We start from the raw sequence: 13,509 nt of genomic DNA, 5'->3' as shown, positions 1-13,509 counted from the left end.
TATAGCTAACATAGATTGTTTCGCTTGGTCCTTCCTTGACATGATAGGGATCCCGCGGGAAATCACTACTCACAAGCTAAGCGTGGATCTGAAGTTCCATCCGGTTAAGCAGAAAAGGAGGCCTCAGTCCGAAGTCAAGCATTCATTCATCAAAGACGGGGTATCTAAACTCCTTAAAATAGGATCTATTCGGGAAGATAAATACCTGGATTGGTTGGAAAATGTAGTAGTAGTCCCTAAAAAGGGGAATAAGTTAAGAATGTGTGCAGACTACAAAGACTTAAACAAGGTATGCCCCAAGGGCTCTTTTCCTTTGACCAACATCGATCGCATGATCGATGCGATGGCCGGTCACGGTATCCTCAACTTTCTCGATGCCTATTCCGAGTACAACTAAATTCGGATGGACACGGGCAACCAGGAAAAAACATCCTTCCTCACTAAATATGATACCTACTATTATAACGTAATGTCGTTCGGGCTAATAAACATCGGTGCAACTTACCAACGCCTAGTAAATCGGATGTTCGAAGAGCAAATAGAAAAATTAATGGAGGTTTACATTAACAATATGTTAGTTAAGTCCCTGCAACCAGATAACCATTTGAAACATTTGCAGGAAACCTTTAACATATTGAAAAAATACAATATGAAGTTGAACCCAGAGAAATGCACATTCGGAGTCGGGTCCGGAAAATTCCTCTGATTCATGGTGTCCAATCGGGGAATCGAGATCAATCTCGATAAGATCAAGGCCATAGAGGATATTACCATGGTGGACAATGTCAAGGTCATTCAAAGGTTAATCAGGTGCATAGCCGCCTTGGGTAAATTCATCTCAAGGTCCTCCGACAAGAGCCATCGATTCTCGGAGTGCCAACAAGCCTTGGAAGAACTCAAGCGGTACCTTTCGAGTCCGTATTTGCTTCATACCCCGAAAACAGACGAGTAGTTGTACCTGTACTTAGCGATATCCAATATAGCGGTAAGTGGAGTCCTGGTCCGGGAAGAGAAAGGTACACAATTTCCTATCTATTATGTTAGCATGACTCTAGGCGAGGCTGAAACTATGTATCCTCACCTGGAAAAATTAGCGCTGGCTTTGCGAAGCGCCTATAGGAAGTTAAAACCGTATTTTTAATGCCATCTCATATGTGTCGTGACTACTTACCCATTGAGAAACATAATGCATAAACCCAAGATCTGGGGACGATTGGCCAAATGAGACGTGGAAATCAGCGGGTACGATATCGAATATTGACCCCGAACTGCCATCAAATCTCAAATTTTGGCGGACTTTGTGGCGGACTTCATGCTGGCCCTAATTCCCGAGGTCTAAAGGGAATTATTGTTAAACTCGGGGACTTTCTCGATAGTTTGAACCCTCTTTACGGATGGTGCCTCGAACGCAAAGAGGTCCGGACTCGGCATCGTGTTAAAGCCACCAACAGGTAATGTAGTTAGGCAATCCATTAGAACTGTAAAATTGACTAACAACGAGGCCTAGTATGAGGCCATGACTACAGGTCTCAAACTGGCTAAAAGCCTGGGGGCCGAGGTGATCGAAGCTAAGTACGATTCCCTCCTTGTGGTGAACCAAGTCAATAGGACGTTCGATATGAGAGAGGAACGAATGCAAAAATACATGGATAAACTACAAGTAACGCTATATTGGTTCAAGGAGTGGACTCTACAACATGTACCTCAAGATCAAAATTGCAAAGTTGATGCTCTTGCTAACTTGGGATTGTCAGTTGATGACGATGAATTCAACTCGGGAGTGGTCGTACAACTCATGAAATCGGTAGTGGAAGAAGGCCACTCCGAGATAAACTCGACAAGCTTAACCTGGGACTGGAGAAACAAGTATATAGATTACTTGAAGACCGGGAAGCTGCCCTCGGATCCTAAAGAATCGAGGGCTCTGCGCACAAAGGCGGCCAAGTTCATCCTGTCCGAAGATAACACCCTATTCAGGAGAACATTCGATGGCCCACTCTCCATATGCCTGGGACCGGGAGATACCAAATATATTTTGAATGAAATTCATGAAGGAACCTGCGGGAACTATTCGGGTGTTGAATCATTGGTTCGTAAGGTAATCAGAGTCGGATACTACTGGATAGACATGGAAAAAGATGCAAGGGAGTTCGTACGAAAATGTGACGGATGTCAGAGGCACGCACCAATGATTCATCAGCCCGGAGAGCTACTACATTCGGTCTTGTCACCCTGGCCATTCATGAAATGGGGGATGGACATCATCGGTCTCCTGCCATGGGTACCCGGTAAGGCTCAATTTATATAATTTATGACAGACTTATTTTCTAAGTGGGTGGAAGCCCAGGCATTTGAGAACGTCTGGGAGAAAGAAGTTATTGATTTCATTTAGGACCACATAATATGACGATTTGGAATGTCGGCCAAGATCGTGTGTGACAATGGAAAGCAGTTCATCGGCAGTAAGGTTAGCAAATATTTCTGGACCATAAGATCAAAAGGATCCTATCAACACCCTATCACCCTAGTGGGAACGAGCAGGCAGAGTCTACGAACAAAACCATAGTCCAAAATCATAAGAAGAGGTTGACCGACACCAAAGGAAAATTGAAGGAAATGTTTTCCGAAATCCTATGGGTGTATCGTACAACCTCAAAATCTAGTATCGGGGCCACCCCGTTCTCGTTGGTCTATGGTACCAAAGCGTTAATACCGGTCAAAGTAGGAGAACGGAGTCTCAGGTTCCGATATACAATGGAAGAGACAAACGGTGAGGCCATGAGCACGAACCTGGAACTGTTGGACAAGCGGTGCAAAGCCGCCATCGTCCAGTTGGCCGCCCAAAAACAACGGATCAAAAGGTATTACAACTGGAGAGCCAACCTCTGACACTTCAATATCGGGGACTTGGTGTTAAGAAAGGGGACACTAAACACCCGGAACCCGAACGAAGGAAAGTTGGGACCGAATTGGGAAGATCCATATCAAATTATCGAGATCACCGGCAAAGGATCATACAAGCTCGAAGCAGTGAACGGTGAGCGACTACCGAACAACTGGAACATAACCTACTAAAAATGATACTACTGCTAAGGTATGATCCCATTCGTTCTTTTCTTTACATATATTACAAATTGGACTGACGCTTGTAGGCAACAACCAAAGGATGATACAGCTTTTAGTCCTGAAAGCACGCGTTGTACTCTTTTTCCCTTGAACCGATTTGGTCCCAAATGGGTTTTCAGGCAAGGTTTTTCACGAGGAAACGGTAGATCTGCTAACTTAGAATTAAAGACCGGATATGAATCGGAGTCGAGGATCACATCAACAGTATCTGAGCCCTCTCTATGATCGGCCTCAAATACAGGGGGCATCACCCTCTGATAATGATTTTAGCAATGAAGGAAACTTTGTGCTTGAACATTCTGGGCTCGGTGGGTAGGATTTATTGTAAGGGCCAAACAGTCAAATGAGTCGTGCCCACATAGACCACTTGAGCCAAAACACGAAGCTTGTACACATTTGTGATCTTGTATGTCGTGCACATAAATGAAAGAAAGTTTCTACCTTGCGGATACATATTTTGTCCCTTAAGACTATTACATTTTGTTCCTTAAGGATATTGAGCCCAAGGGCCGCATCTATCCAGATCTAAGAGATCACCCCCACTCGGGGACCGTTGTCCAAGGCAAACTCAGATGACTCGGGCTATCGAAGCCCGGGGGAACAAAATCCTATTGGGCGGTGCCTAAAACTTTAAAGGCTACGACCACTCCCACTCAGGGACTGCTGTCCTAGGCAAGCCCAGGTGACTCGGGTATCGAAGCCCAGGGTACAAAGCCTATTAGGCAACACCCGAACTTAAAAGGCTATGGCCATCCTCAAAATGGCTCGGAGACTTCCGGAGACTGTAACCAAAACATAAAGCCTCCAAAAATTCTAAACCGGTTCAAAGGCTACCTTCGGTAGAATTTATCTAAGTAAGCTCTTTGGGGAAAGCCTCCAGTCATACCAAGCTCCTATGAGTTTTAAACAAAATTACATCAAGAACGAGCCTTGCTCGAACCTCTGAGCAAGACCTCATTACTATGTTGTACTCCGTGAAAAGGCATTTGAAATCTTAGCAATATTCAAAAATTGCCAAAGGAGAAAAAAGCCTTATATATAAATATTCCGATAAAGATATTTACAATGGTCAAATGGCCTCAACAAAATATACAAAAATACAAATACAAAGAAAAATCTACAAGGCACCTAAGCATGATCTTCGCCAGAGCCCGCCTTTTCACCGAGACCATCGGGGTTTTCTCTGTCCTCGGGTTTATAGGATCCCTCAGAGCCTTCCTCGTCATCGGGATCGGTCAAATCCTTCGCCTCCACCTTAAGCCTCTTTGCATTTTCGATATTGGCCGAGAGATCAAAATCCTGGGAATGAACCTCTTCGAGAGACTCTCTTCGGGATTGCCATATCACGTACTCGACAGTGACTTTAAGGTGGTCCTGGGCTTCCTCAACTTCAGCTCTGGCTTGGGCCACCATCTCTTCAGCATCGTCCCTGGTTAATTCTGTCACTGACTTAGCTATTTTAAGCTCCAAGCCAAGGGTATCCCATTTAGCGACGACTCGAAGTTGATCGATCCGGTCAAGCTTCTGCTGGACCTGCGGGTTTTGACTGTTAGTCGCCATGTCTAACTCGTTATCACTAACTTCAAAGATCTTTACCTGTTCCACCAGGTCGGCATGTTCTTTCTGAGCCGCGTCCATCTCAGCCTGGAGTTTCTCGATTTCTCCTTCACGTTGCTCGCTGAAAAACTTGTACATATCCCTCTTCTCAGCAAGCTCTTTGACCTCAGTCTCGAGCTGGCTAAGCTCAGCCGGTACCGATAGAAGGTTTAATGGTGGAGTACCAAAACCTGCAAAAGTGTGAAAAGGAAAAGGCATTAGAGTTATCAAAATTTAAACTCGAAGATAAAAGAGTGCAACCCGGTTCAGTGCCTGTTGTGCTTCGTTGAACAAGCACGGTGTATCCACCTCCCTCATTTTTGCCTGTTCTTCTTCGGTTTCCAGGCATCGGAGGTAGCTAGCTACCCCGACAGGGGCAAAAAGAAAACGGGCATCCTCCGGGATGGTGATAATAACTGACCGCTTTCGGCCAAGATCCATACTCAGAGCGGGGAATCGGCTGATCAACCTTTGGCTTGAGTTTGTCCCACCAACCTTCGAGGATGGACGTTTCCTCGGTACTTCTAAGTCACCCAACCCGGAGAAGTCCTCCATGGTGGTTGAGTCCACGCCATCAAAAAAGCAGCGGAGGGGATCATCCACTCTATGAGCCCCTTCACTGGATCGCTCATTCGTCGCCCGAGCTTCATCGAACATGGATTCTGTAAACGAAGGCGATCCCGAAATTTTGATAACACCGGGCGGAGCAGATCTGACATCTCGAGCATTTCGGCCCTCACTCTACGCCAGCCTCCTGAACCTGAGAGGGATTAGCCTCTGTTGTTTCCCCCACGGTTGCCACCCGTTCCTTGGGGGAAGATGGCTCGCGGGCCACAAAAAGTTCATCCTCCTCGGGCTCGTCCCTGAGCTTGTAGAGTAAGTTCGAGTCAGGCACTCAGGAGCTGGAGCTTTCCTTTGTCTTACAAGCCAACCTTCTCCTTGGATTCTTTTTCTCCGAGCTTGGGGAACTCGGGGCCCTCCTCGTTTTCTTCTCTCCTGTTGTGGCTCTGGGCTGCCCCGAAGCAGAAGGATCAACAAGCAGGTCCTCACCCCCTACCAAGGGCCTAAGCTCGATGGTCTTAGGCAAGCCTGCAAAAAAGGAGAAGAGAAGCAATGAGGACATAGTGTCGGAAATGAAAGTTTAGTGTTGCTTATTCAGAAAAAGGAATCTTACTGTGAGAATGGGCCTCTCAGCGGCCCTTCGAGAGCTCGCGCCATGAGCGCTCGGCATAAGGCATATGCGAACAAATGCCTCTAAAAGAAAGTTAGGGCTGCACCACAGCAAATACCGATGAGAAAAAGAAAGATAAAACATAAAATCAACATTTAAAAAGAAGTTATACTTACGTGATATGTTCTATTTCTCGAGGTATGGCCTCAACTCGGTAGGGATCAAGTCTGTGGTCCTCACTCGGACAAAAGCATCCATGCCAGCCCCAAACCCGGTCCTCATCGCTACTTGAAAAGGGGGCTTTGTTGGCCCGGCGTACAAGCTTTATCAGTCCCCCCCCCCGAAGATTCGGGGACTGTACAAGCTGAGTAGATGATAGATGGTGAACGTGTAGGAGTCCATTTTGTTCACAACGAATTGGAGGAGGATCACGGTCCTCCACAGTGATTGGCGGATTTGGCCGAGGCATACGACATACCTCCTACAGAATGGAGCAGATGTACCGTGACACCGCCTCGCATCGGCCTTGAATAGAAGAGGGCTTTTCGACCTTGAAGTCATCATCAACCAAACACCCTCCGGGGACGAACATTTTCAAGCGGGGCTAGGCCGTTGGTTCATCAATGGCCGCACCCGGAGCGGACCTCTTGAGGACAACCTCATCGAGGACGGTCTCCTCGACCTTAGTGGTCGGCTGCGAAGAAGAAGGAGCACCTTTCTGGGGGACAATCTTGGAAGTCTTCTTCATTTTTATCTGGGTAAAAAGGTTTGAAGGTATGAAGGAAGATGAGGAGATGAAGAGTTGAAACTTGCTGAGAAAATTAAGCACGCTGGCTTAAGTGAAGGGTAAAATAAAGACTGCAACTTGAAGAACGAAGGTAAGAATGTTGAAGAATGAAGGTATGCAGTGATATCTTGAAGGATTGAAGGTAGAAGTTGTTCAAAAGTAAAAAATGAACGAAGGAAGGAGTATTTATAGAGACTTTGTGCCGTTTCATATCCAGGAACGACATGCCGATGACTGACACGCGTTTGGAGTCATTATGGCGCGACTGACGGGACGTTTCGGTTTCTTTATCATTTTGTGTCACTGCGTGTTGAAGAAGGGATCAAGAACTCATGTCGTTCCTTGTCATTTCCGTAAAACTTACTCTTCGTGAAACGAGGGGAGTATCTGTATACGGGAAAAACTAGGTCTAGGAGACGCCCCGATTTCTGGTAAGGTAAATCGAGCAAGAGACGCAATGAGAAAGAGCCAGAATCGAGGCAAGTGTCCTATCGAGACAGGATACGGGGGCTCGACGCCCACCCTCGAAAATATCGGGGCCATGACCTCGGGACCGGTCCGAATCCCAAAAGACTTCACAGAGCATTATCGGGCAGCCGAACTCGATTAACAGAAGGTCGTGATATACTAATATTTTCGTTGTTCTCATTCTTGTTCATCAGTGTTTAGTTACTGTGAGTCCGGATCAAGGGCGGATATATCATTAAGGCTGGAATCCTTCTTCTCATTTGTATCGAATTAATCCGTGTATCCTTAAAATCACTTACAAATTTAATTGTTATCCATTTTTTAGGGTAAACAAAACTATAGAAGAATATTTAACAATACTATGTGGACACAAATTGAACTTTCTAGTTCACCCTTATTACTAAAATGGGAAGTAGAGGATCTAAAGAACTGTATTCTCTCCTTTTTATTACTTTCTTTCTTTTCTTTCTTTCCGTATCACTTGATTGTAGAACATGTTCTGCGTGCACTAATTTGAAGTTTCATAGAAAGAGTTTTTTGGTATGTTCACGGTTAGAATCTTTCCTTCTATTCCAGCATGCATTTTAAGAGATCAGATCAATTTTCAACAAGTTTATATTTGTTTTGTTTCCTTAAAGAGTTTTCTTCACTTATGTCTAATGTCATACTCCCTCTGTTTCAATTTATGTGAACCTATTTCTTGTTTAGTCCGTATCAAAAAGAATGATCTCTTTCCTTATTTGAAAATACTTTACTTTTATGCAATGATTTATAGCCATACAAAATATATGTACCTCATTTTATACCACAAATTCAAAAGTCTTCTCTTTTTTCTTAAACTTTCTGCCTAGTCAAATTGTTTCACATAAATTGAAACGGAGTGAATATAAACTTCATTTTTTTATGCTAATAGACCCACTTTCCCCTCCAAAGAAAAAACAATATCACATTTCCGTAACTACGGAGGTTAAAAAAACGTACTCATATAACTAGGGAGACTAAAACAAAATGCTTAAAGAAGCATTATTTGCAAACATTTTTTTTTATTGAAGGAAAAGTAAGCATATAATAAGGCTTTTGAGAATAACAATATCTGCAATCACATCCTTCCCTATATTTGAAACTTGAGAATAACAATAGGCATGTCTAAAAAATGATAATAGGCATGTCTCCATGATTTCTTGAAAATTAAAGAAGAACATACTCCCCACAAGCTAAGAGCAAATCCTATTGCCATTGAAATATAGAACCAATCCAATTCATCTTCCTCACTCTCATCCTATTCAGTATCAACATCAGGAATTTGACCATTTGAACTACAGTTCTCCAAGAGTGGAAGCCCGCAAAGCTCATTTTCCCGGAAACTGGAGGGCTTAAAGTTTTGAAGTTGAGTGCTCACAGGTATCTTCCCTGACAAATTGTTATAAGATAGATTCAAGAAGATTAAAGTTGACAAACTCGAAAAGCTTTGCGGGATTTCACCAGAAAGTCAATTTTCTGAAAGATCAACAGACTCCAATACTTTCATGTCACCAATGCCATTGGGAATCCTACCTGTCAGGTGATTTTTGGAAAGCTTAAAGTATCTCAATCCTAAAAGACTGGTAAAACTTATAGGAATATCTCCAGAGAGATTATTGTTTGACATATCCATGCTTGTAAGCAATGCCAATATGGTGTCATGCCGGTAAATATTGCCTTTAGTTGTCACTATTGCATTCTCTCACAAATACTCCAAAATAAGAAAAAAATCTAACTCAATATCATTAGCTTCCACCAACTTATTTTCGGTGATTATTGTTGTTAAATTGTTGATACACCTTAGTATAACTCCAAAGAAACTATTGTTCGCAAGGTCTAAGATCTGAAGATCTTTGAGGTGACAAATTTCTAGAGACAATTCACCATAGAATTTGTTTGAGCGAAGACTAAAGATTATCAAATTTGAAAACCTCATTCCCAACCATGATGGTAACTGTCCAGCAAGCTCATTCTCAGCTATATCTATCTTTTGCAATTTTTAGCAGTTTTCCAGTGATGAAGATAATGGAGCGGTAAGTCTATTTCTTCGGAAGTCTAAAGATTTCAAATTACTTAAAACCTACATGGATCTTGGTATACCTCCAATCAAGTTATTGTCCCTCAAGATTAAAACTTTCAACTCTGGCCAGTTCATCCAACATTCAGGAATTTCTCCTAACAAATCATTTCTCCTGAGGTTTAAGACCTCCAATTTGTAGGATTGGCTTTTATTTGTTGCACAAAATAGATGAGATAAACCTCCTCAAAATGAATTATTGAATAGATCCAACTCACCTACATTGGTTGAGATCCGAGGTAGTGGACCACTAAAATTGTTCGAACCCAAGTACATTAACAGAGGACTTTTGCGCCCACTTAACCATGAAGGTGTGGAGATGAAAGGAACCTCACCAACAAATTGGTTGTGAGAAAGATTTAGTAATTGAAATTGAAAAGATAAGTGCCAAAACCAAGTTGAAACCTCACCTTCTATTCCACCATTTGATATGTCCAGACTTATTATTTGTTTTTGAGTCTGGAGCCATTTGGGAAACAAAGGGCCTATATTACAACCACCTATTTCCATGTATGTGGCCTGAAAAGGTGGAATCCAGTTCTGGCTTACTTTTAAAGCCAGATTATACATTGATGCAATGAAGTACCATAATCGTGTCAAGTTGGTGAAATAGCTTTCTCTTACAACACCTTCCAACCTATTATCAGAGATGTCAAAGATTTCTAGCATTTGGAGTTGGCTAAGACTTTCAGGGAGCCTTCCGGTCAGTTTCTTATTAAAGAGCTCCAAGTACCTCAAAGAAGAACAATTTTCCAAGGCTGATGGAAGGAAATCACTCATACCGTTGCATAATTCAGATACTTCTCCTTCAAATAAATTATTTGACAGATCAAGAAGTTCTAATTTTGATAACTTTCCAATTTGAGTTGGTAATTTTCCAGAAAGGATATTGTCTGAAAGGTCAATATGAGTTAATGAGCTCAAAGATATTGTCTGAAAGGTCAACTAGATTTGAAAGTACTCCCTCAAGATTGTTTTCACCAAGCTCAAGATATTCAAGATTATTTAAATCAAACAACCATCCAGGTAAAAGACAATTGAAGAAATTGCTAGAAGCTCTGAAGGTTGTGAGAGAAGTCAAGTTTACAGGGCCTAGAGGAAACGGGCCGATAAAGTTACTACCTGTCAAATTAATAGATATAAGAATAGGGAGACTGAAAATCCATTTGGGAACATGAGAATTAAAGTCGTTCCAAGAAAGGTCGAGTGTTCAAGTGAAGAAACATTATGATAAAGTAGAGGTGGTATATGTAGAAGACTACAATTATATAAACGAAGCTCAACAAGAGAAGGAAGCATGTTAATGATTCATTGGTGTAATCTTCAATGGCGTAGCTACTATATGTCAAGGGTGGTCAAGCACACACCCTTCGTCGAAAAATTATACTGCATATATTAGTTAAATAGTACTTTATATGGTTAAATATTATATTTTAAATACTCTTAACACAGTTGAGTGAGACATTTCAGCAATCCAGGATATTCAAAGTGACGTGTTGTTCATGAGTTCAAAGTTCTGCCCATTTCATTTGCCAAAACTAAACGGAGACCACCATGTGTGGTCTATTTGATTCTTTTTCATTCTAAAAATTTCCTAATAAAATGTCACGACCCAAAATTCCACCACAAGCGTCGTGATGGCACCTAGTCTCTAAGACTAGATAAGCCGATTTCAATTATATTTTGAAGCCATTTTTTTAATTAAATAAGTAATCAAAACTAACAGCGGAACAAAGATGAATATACAACCTCCCAAAACTGGTAGTACTGAGTCACGAACTCTAACTGAATACATGGAATGATCATGAGGACCGAATATACAATACTGTTTGATTAAAAATTAACAGTACAATGAAATAAAAAGACTCCAAGGTACTGCGACGACCAAGCAGCTCTACCTTGAATCCTTACGATCCCGCTTTAACTCTGCTCAAGTCTGATATCTCCAATACTTGGTTCTGCACAAAAATATGTAGAAGTGTAGTATGAGTACACCACGGTCGGTACCCAGTAAGTATCAAGACTAACCTTAGTGGAGTAGAGACGAGGTACAGTCAACACACTCACTAGTCTAATAGCTTGTGCAATATAATATACAAAATAATAGGAAACAGATAATAATAATAATAAGGGCAACATAAAACAATCAGTGATATGCACAGCAAGACAACAAGAGCACCATTAATAAATACAATTACACTCAATTAATTCAAGTCCTTCAAATAAATGTCTTTCACATATAATTCTTCCAAATAACTCTCTTTCAAATATAATTTCCTCAAATAAATATCTTTCAAATATAATTTTTTCAATAAATCTCTTCAAATATAATTTTCTCAATTAAATATCTTTCAAATACAATTCTTTCATATAATACTTTCTAAATAAAAATCCTTCCAAATAAATATTTTGAATATAATTCTTTCAATTAAAAAGTCACCATGTGACACCTTATTTCATAATCATAAAAATACGGGTCTCAGTCCATTTTTTATTTTTTCACGGCACCTCGTGCCCATAATTAAATTATCATATTTTTTCGGCACCTCGTGCCCTCATTTCATATCACAACTACACAGACAATTCACGTGCCAAATATCATTATCATTTAATCACAGCACCTCGTGCCCAAATTTCATATCACAGCTGCACAGACAATTCATGTGCCAATATCCTTATTATTTACTCACGGCACCCCGTGCCCACATTTCATTTTATAATCCGCTTGGCAATAGACATAAGCTACCAATTTTAACATAAATCAGATTATTATCAATTTACCAACAACAAGACAATTTGCACAAGATATAAAAATAAACACCAGAAAATCACAATATCACATGAAAATCACCAACACCACAACTCTCCATCATCACATATCGTCCCTGATAATAGCCACCCTTATCGCTCCTATTGCCACCTTTATCGCTCCTTTAGCCACTCTTATCGCTCCTATAGTCACCCTTATCGCTCCGCCCAAGCAATATCAATTGCCACCCTTATCGCTCCTATTGCCACCCTTATCGCTCCTATAGTCGCCATTATCGCTCCACCCAGACAATATACCAACAAACACAACAACAGTGAAATGCCACCCTTATACTCACATAATATCAACGGTGAATTGCCACCCTTATCTCCTAAAAATAATAACTCACACAACACAACAATTTACATGACAAATTATCACGGCAACATAAAAAAAATCAATTCACATTACAATTTGCCCAATGGCCATAACAAATTCCAATGATATAACAAAATCAATTAATTTCACAACTAATAGCCCAAGGCCCACACAATGTATATATAAAACCTCAATAACAATCAACAGAGATAGAAAAATAATCAACATAGGTCACACCTTCATTAATTCAGATTTAGATAATTATATTAACACCTCTTCTTAAGTTAATTTAATTAATCATTTGCATAGAAAAAATTCATACTGAAATTAATTTCCAAGAAATATTAAACCAACAATTCTCACGAAATTTCATAAATATATCAAGTAACAATCACATCAAATTGTCATATTAAAACAAATTCAGCAACAAAGATTTAGACATGGCAAACAGATGATTTAATAATTATCCATAATTGTCCAATTTATTACACAATAATTTCTAAAACTTTAATTCAATAAAATTTGCACATATAATCCCGAGTACGTACTCATCACCTCGCGTACACGACTTTTCACATTTCACAAATGGCACATAAGACTCGATGCCTAAGGGGTAATTCCTCCACTCGAGGTTAAGCAAGACACTTATATTTTTGAAGTTATGCCGATATTCCAAAATCGCCTTCTTGCTTGAATTGACCTCCGGACAGCTCAAATCTATCTAAATTAATTGTATAACTTCATTAAAATTAATCAAAAATAATTCCGGATAATAAAACGTCAACTTGAAAATTTATTCTAAAAATTCAACAAAAGTCAGCGCGGGGTCCGCCTCTCGAAACTCGACATACTTTTCACGAAATCCGAACACCCATTCCGATACGAGTTCAACCATACTGATTTTTTCAAATTCCGATAACAACTCGACCTCCAAATCTTAAATTTTCGTTTTAGGAAGATTTTGCAAAAATCTTGATTTTTCTTCCATAAATTCACGGAGTCATGATGTAAATGAGTATGGAATCATGAAATATAATCAATATAGGATAAGGAACACTTACCCCAATGTTTTCCCATAAAAATCTCCCAAGAACTGTGCTTCAAAAATCCAAAACGAAATGAAAGAAATGACCATT

General features: G+C 40.6%; 1 pseudogene; it reads right to left on the bottom strand.

Moving 5' to 3' along the window:
• Positions 1-8,259: 8,259 nt before the first annotated feature.
• On the bottom strand, positions 8,260-12,288 carry LOC142173373 (receptor-like protein EIX2; annotated as a pseudogene).
• Between the last annotated feature and the right edge of the window lie 1,221 nt (positions 12,289-13,509).

Source organism: Nicotiana tabacum, chromosome 19, assembly GCF_000715075.1.
Source record: "Nicotiana tabacum cultivar K326 chromosome 19, ASM71507v2, whole genome shotgun sequence".
NCBI classification, from domain to species: Eukaryota; Viridiplantae; Streptophyta; class Magnoliopsida; order Solanales; family Solanaceae; genus Nicotiana; species Nicotiana tabacum.
Note: the sequence above shows the minus strand (reverse complement) of the source record. Positions and strands in the feature narration are given on the sequence as shown.